The sequence below is a fragment of the Haliotis rubra genome, unplaced genomic scaffold, assembly GCF_003918875.1.
Source record: "Haliotis rubra isolate DU_JTF1 unplaced genomic scaffold, ASM391887v1 Scf18, whole genome shotgun sequence".
NCBI lineage: Eukaryota > Metazoa > Mollusca > Gastropoda > Lepetellida > Haliotidae > Haliotis > Haliotis rubra.
In genome coordinates, this window is record NW_025765780.1 from 1,272,930 (window position 1) to 1,279,594 (window position 6,665).

Sequence of the window (6,665 nt, forward strand, 5' to 3'; positions counted from 1 at the left end):
AACACGAAACCTATTTTGAACGTTATGTTCTTACTCCAGTCTAGATGTTTTTCTGATATATTACGTCAAATAAATCATTTGAAATCTATTGATCTCGGGTAACTGTTAGTGCCTAGCTACCGCTTATCAGTATCAAGAGTACGTTGCACAAGCCACAACTTCGTGACTGCTGAGGGACGGAAGCTCACCTATCTAGATCAGTAAAACTTTGAAGCTATGTGCATTTCTTTGCTAGTAATAAAAAAGAAGAACTTCTGCCTTGTGTGACCTTTTTATGGGGATCTTAGGAAGCATGCTTTACCCACGTATCATCACACGTACCCCCAAAGGCTGACCCGGCTGACTGGTGTTGTTGTATAGGTCCCCCAAAGGCTGACCCGGCTGACTGGTGTTGTTGTATAGGTCCCCCAAAGGCTGACCCGGCTGACTGGTGTTGTTGTATAGGTCCCCCAAAGGCTGACCCGGCTGACTGGTGTTGTTGTATAGGTGATCCAGTGGTGAGCTAACTTTGTATTTTTAGCTTTAAAGAAAGGAATAAATGTATTGATATAAATATGGTCGTCAGATTTATTTAACTGCAATAGTGTGCCGATATTTATGTAGTGTATTATTGTTGACACGTGGATTACAGTCTGTATGCTTTGTATGTTGCGTTGCTTATTTGTACATAATTATGATAATAGAGATGTGCTAATTTGCATGACATCACTTTGATTTACTTGAATTATGAATTGTCTCGATGTTTGTTCATGAAAGGAATTGAAGGATCGTGTGATGTGTTCACACGCGCGCGCACGCACACACACGGACAGAGGATAATGTCATGTGAGAATATAATTATGCATGTCCCCTTGAAGGTATGTAACCGGGTGGTGTGGATACAAACATTTCACACCACTGCTTATCACACAAAAACATAAGATTAAGACATAAGAGTTTATAATTGGTCATTACATCATTTAGATGCGAGTAACCATTAGACAAATTAAAAACAAGGGTCGAATACTCCTTGAATTACTTTCGACATATGAATGAAATAAATGTAGTTAGGGTACAGATTTCTGAATTAATTACACATGCCCAGATGGAATCGATGTAGTGCACAGTATTACGTCAACATATATATCCAATACACAGTAGTTCCTACCTGCTGTATGGTACCTAGGGTATAAAGGTACAGCTCCGCCAACCAATCAGGCCAAGACCATCAAACGTAACCTATAATCCTATAATACAACATATGAGTTATGATAATTACAAATGGATATGTCTTAATCATTAGGAAACCTGGGATATAATCAAAACGTTAATATCATACTTACATTCATCTCTACGCTATCCTTTCTCTCATTCATGAAATGAAATGAATTCATTCATCAGTCAAATGTCCAAACATGCAACCATTCACTCATAGGGAAATTAGAAACACATTAATTATAATTAGACGAGTTATTTTACTTGTACATTTACACATATGTTACGGTATATATTTACACGCACACATTAAAGATATAGCATGTAAAGGTATACACACCCATTAACTTAAAAAGGTCAAACTGACATTCCAGGAATGAGAAGTTGGTGATTCAAAACGCACAACAAGCTTCTTGTAGTGCAGCGGATGAACTGAAGTGCAGATTTGAATAAAGGAAAGGGGACAAAAGTCTGAATGATCCTACCAGATTTGATTACATCAGGACACACAATTATGTGATGGCCCTACCTACCCATCCTTGAATAAACTAGAATGATACTGGCTAGATAGCTAATAACAGACCTTTGTTAAGATTGGTATAGTCAGTTTCCAGATGAGCAGATCTCTTGTAAAAGTATTCATTAGTTTCAATTGGATTTGATTTGTTTGTTATTTAACGCCGCACTCGACAATATTCCAGCTATATGACGGCGGGCTGTAAATAATCGAGTCTGGACCAGACAATCCAGTGATCGACAGCATGAGCATCGATCTACGCAAATGGGATACGATGACATATGTCAACCAAGTCAGCGAGCCTGACCACCCGATCTTCTTAGTGACCTCTTACGACAAACATTGGTTGAAGGAGATCAATTCTAACCCGAATCATCAGGGGTATGTATTCATTAGTACAAATAAGAAATGATATACCTGCAGCTTTGAAAGCAATGGTTAATATATCTACAAAATTATACATTGACATACAAGTAATATAGGCATGACTGTAAAATACAATATTAAGTGCCTGCCACGTATGTGATGTGTTCACACGTGTAAAAGTAGCCCAAGGCTTGAGTAACAAGGTCGTGGGGAATGAGGGCGTGTTCCGGCCCCACGTGTGTGGATCCTCCCCACATCCCTGTATACCGTGGCATCTCTCCCAGTGGATCCTCCCCACATCCCTGTATACCGTGGCATCTCTCCCAGTCACCTCCAGGTGTTACCCAGCCACATCTCACACCAACATTGGAGGAAACGTGTGTAAAGGCCAAGAATATTCAGAACACGAAAGCCCACGAGCTCAACCTGTCAGTCTCGCGAATATAGCCGAGTCAAGAACCGTGCTACATTGTCAGGCGAGAACACAGTATCGGCTTATAAAACAGCTAATTTCTGAAACCGTCCCCATTAAAACCAGGCTTGTAGAACAATGCAGCTGTTTGGCGACAGAACTTGAAACTGACTGAAGTATTCAAACCGGCTGTAATGGGTTGTTTTTCTAAATATTTAAGAGCAAATTTAGCGTTAACACAGCTTGCTCCGGGAATGCCGCGAATAATTTGTATATCTATGGATGATTTGTGCTATTGAATTTGACAAATAACTATAATGGAATGTGTGGCATGCGTCAATTACATGAACGGAATATTATAGACGATATTATAGGTAAGCTTGGGGTAGTAACGTAATTACATACTTCTGATCCTGCAGACGGGTCTTCACAAACATGTACATGTGATACATCGAAGATCTAAGAAATTATAGAATCCTATTTGATAAGTTTATTGTAACACTTAATATGGAGGCATTTTTAGAAAACGTTTTCACACTAACTGCCGGGCTAAAATGAGTCTACATCCTCCCTAGGTGTTGGCTAAAACTGAAACAAGGATGAAACGAATATTTGTTGGTAATGTAATAAGCCGAGTGAGGCAGGTATTTTCATTATCGGTTTCAGCTGGTACACAGATCCGAGACAATCAGGCCACTAACGTTTGTAATTTCTTGGTCAAATTCGATTTCCTAAAGTATACTCCTCTGTTCATTATGACTAGGTCAGTTTCTCAACTGACAGAAACAGAGCGTCCCATGTATCTTTGGCATCTTTGACCTCACTAAACAGAGTGTTCCATGTACATTTGACCTCCCTAAACATTATGTCACATGTATGTTTGACCTCCCTAAACAGAGCGTCCCATGTATCTTTGGCATCTTTGTCCTCACTAAACAGAGTGTAGTATGTATCTTTGACCTCACTAAACAGAGTGTTCCATGTACCTTTGACCTCCCTAAACAGTGTCACATGTATCTTTGACCTCCCTAAACAGAACGTCAAGTGTATCTTTGACCTCCCTAAACAGAGTGTCACATGTATCTTTCACCTGCCTAAACATTATGTCACATGTATCTTTGACCTCCCTAAACAGAGTGTCACATGTATCTTTGACCTCCCTAAACAGAGTGTCACATGCATCTTTGACCTCCCTAAACAGAGTGTCACATGTATCTTTGACCTCCCTAAACAGAGCGTCACATGTATCTTTGACCTCCCTAAACAGAGTGTCACGTGTATCTTTGACCTCCCTAAACATTATGTCACATGTATCTTTGACCTCCCTAAACAGAGTGTCACATGTATCTTTGACCTCCCTAAACAGTGTGACATGTATCTTTGACCTCCCTAAACAGAGCGTCACATGTATCTTTGACCTCCCTAAACAGAGCGTCACGTGTATCTTTGACCTCCCTAAACATTATGTCACATGTATCTTTGACCTCCCTAAACAGAGTGTGACATGTATCTTTGACCTCCCTAAACAGAGTGTGACATGTATCTTTGACCTCCCTAAACAGAGTGTGACATGTATCTTTGACCTCCCTAAACAGAGTGTGACATGTATCTTTGACCTCCCTAAACAGAGTGTGACATGTATCTTTGACCTCCCTAAACAGAGTGTCACATGTATCTTTGACCTCCCTAAACAGAGTGTGACATGTATCTTTGACCTCCCTAAACAGAGTGTCACATGTATCTTTGACCTCCCTAAACAGTGTGACATGTATCTTTGACCTCCCTAAACAGAGCGTCACATGTATCTTTGACCTCCCTAAACAGAGCGTCACGTGTATCTTTGACCTCCCTAAACAGAGTGTCACATGTATCTTTGACCTCCCTAAACAGAGTGTGACATGTATCTTTGACCTCCCTAAACAGAGTGTGACATGTATCTTTGACCTCCCTAAACAGAGTGTGACATGTATCTTTGACCTCCCTAAACAGAGTGTGACATGTATCTTTGACCTCCCTAAACAGAGTGTGACATGTATCTTTGACCTCCCTTAACAGAGTGTGACATGTATCTTTGACCTCCCTAAACAGAGTGTGACATGTATCTTTGACCTCCCTAAACAGAGTGTGACATGTATCTTTGACCTCCCTAAACAGAGTGTGACATGTATCTTTGACCTCCCTAAACAGTGTGACATGTATCTTTGACCTCCCTAAACAGAGCGTCACGTGTCTCTTTGAACTCTGCATTAAGAAGGTCAACCCCTTAAAGACGACACATCATAGAACGCAACGTATCTACCGTAATGACTCACGATGTACTTTACTCTAACTATACGTGTACCTCTACATAAAACAGGTAAGTCGTAGAAACTATACATCTGATTCATGTCTAGTTCAACAGATACATTACCAGACAAACATATGCTTGAAAAACTTGCTCTATGGAGATACTGATTTCATTCTTGACTGTGATGACTTACTGTTATTTGATGCACCCGCGGGACGCAATTCACGTGCTGTTACACCAGTAATCCTTGACCAGATAATCTCTGAAGGGTTAAATCTCTTGAAACTTAAATGCAACGTTACAAACCGAGGTGCACTGTTCGATGGAACAGTTTCAAGTAGAATACTCTCTTTCGCAGATATTTAGTTTTAGATGTACCTATTTAAATACAAGATTAGCTGTAAAGATATAAAGATTTTATGTTCTGACGAATTCCAGACACGGGTTTTGCATGGGTCGCTGCAGTTTGAATGAATGCTGCGGAAAATCTAGATCTTAGTTTTCATGATTAATTTTACCAGTGTTGTAGATATTCAGTACACTGCGGGGCGGTGGGGTAGTCTAGTGGTTAAAGCGTTGGCTCGTCACGCCGAAGACCCGGGTTCTAATCCCCACATGGGTACAATGAGTGAAGCCCATTTCTGGTGTCCCCCGCCGTGATATTGCTGGAATATTGCTAAAAGCGTCGTAAAACCAAACTCAGTCGGTCAGTCAGTCAGTACACTGCGTTTCATTCCACGTTTGTTCTGAGACTGTACACTGTACTTAATGACGAAGAAATCAGTGTGGCCCTGTGGCAGTGTATCTGTTTAGACAGACTCTCAATGACGGATTTGTTTTAATGGAAATAGGAACAAGATTACAGCCGATTTTTACTTGTTTGATAAGAATTATCCATTCCACTGACTGCAGTTACTTCAATAAAGTAATACCCGATGTGTTGGCATGGATGGGGAAAGTTGTAGTAATCATATGCTGCATGTGTTTCAGACGCATGCATGAATCTCTTCTGACAGAATTCATTATAAAACTAGGACAGATGATCCTAAATCACCATGCACCTGTATGCAGTTACATCATATCAGTTTTCATCATGTGATATCAATATTGTTTAAGCTGTGTGCTATTGCTTTTGTCTGCACACGTGGAAACTTTGCTCTGGGTCAGTTCTTCTGCACCGGATCAGGGACGGTGGGGGAGCTTTGTGGTTAAAGTGATCGTTCGACACCCCGATGTGCAGGGGTGGATACATCTTCTCGAGAAAGGGGGGTGGGGTTTTTTTGCCCTCTTTTTGAGAAGGGGTGGGGGTGGGGTGGTTTTTGCACACTTCATTTTCACCCGGTTTCACATGAGTTTCAATTGTCATTTAACTAGCATTCAGGAAAAAGTGTGTGTGTGTGTGCGTGTGTGTGTGTGTACACCCACCCCCTCTGGATCTGCCTAGGATGTGTGAAGCCCATTTCTGGTGTCACCGTGTGGTGGGTGTTTTTTAATTTGAAAACAAACGTGGTACATGTATTGGTTAGTTACATTTTTTTAATTACATTGGCTCGATGACACTGCCACAGGTAAATCTGATACCGTATAGAAGAGAATGGACGTGTATATCAACTGCTGTAGTGGAACAGCCGCGTTTAACAGTGAAGGAATACAGCGGCCAAATACCAATGACTGAAATAATCAATAAGTTATGCGATGTACATTGCTACCAGCACTGACGTTCATTATGGTGATCGATATCAATATGGTTTGTAATTAATATATATATGACGAATAAATGTTATTGAACTTATGCAAGCATGCTTTCTGAAAATACCTGTTCTTTACAAATTGACGTCAAGCACGACTGGTGACCTTGAACCACGTTTGACCTGTGTAACCCGTGTTGC

The 6,665-nt window shown here is 40.7% G+C and overlaps 1 long non-coding RNA gene across 1 annotated transcript; it reads right to left on the bottom strand.

Moving 5' to 3' along the window:
- Positions 1–407: 407 nt before the first annotated feature.
- Positions 408–6,611, bottom strand: LOC124273341. Its single transcript, XR_006897619.1, has 3 exons — positions 6,593–6,611; positions 1,148–1,226; positions 408–520 (listed from the first exon to the last, which is right to left on the bottom strand). It is a non-coding gene; the product is annotated as an uncharacterized LOC124273341 (long non-coding RNA).
- Between the last annotated feature and the right edge of the window lie 54 nt (positions 6,612–6,665).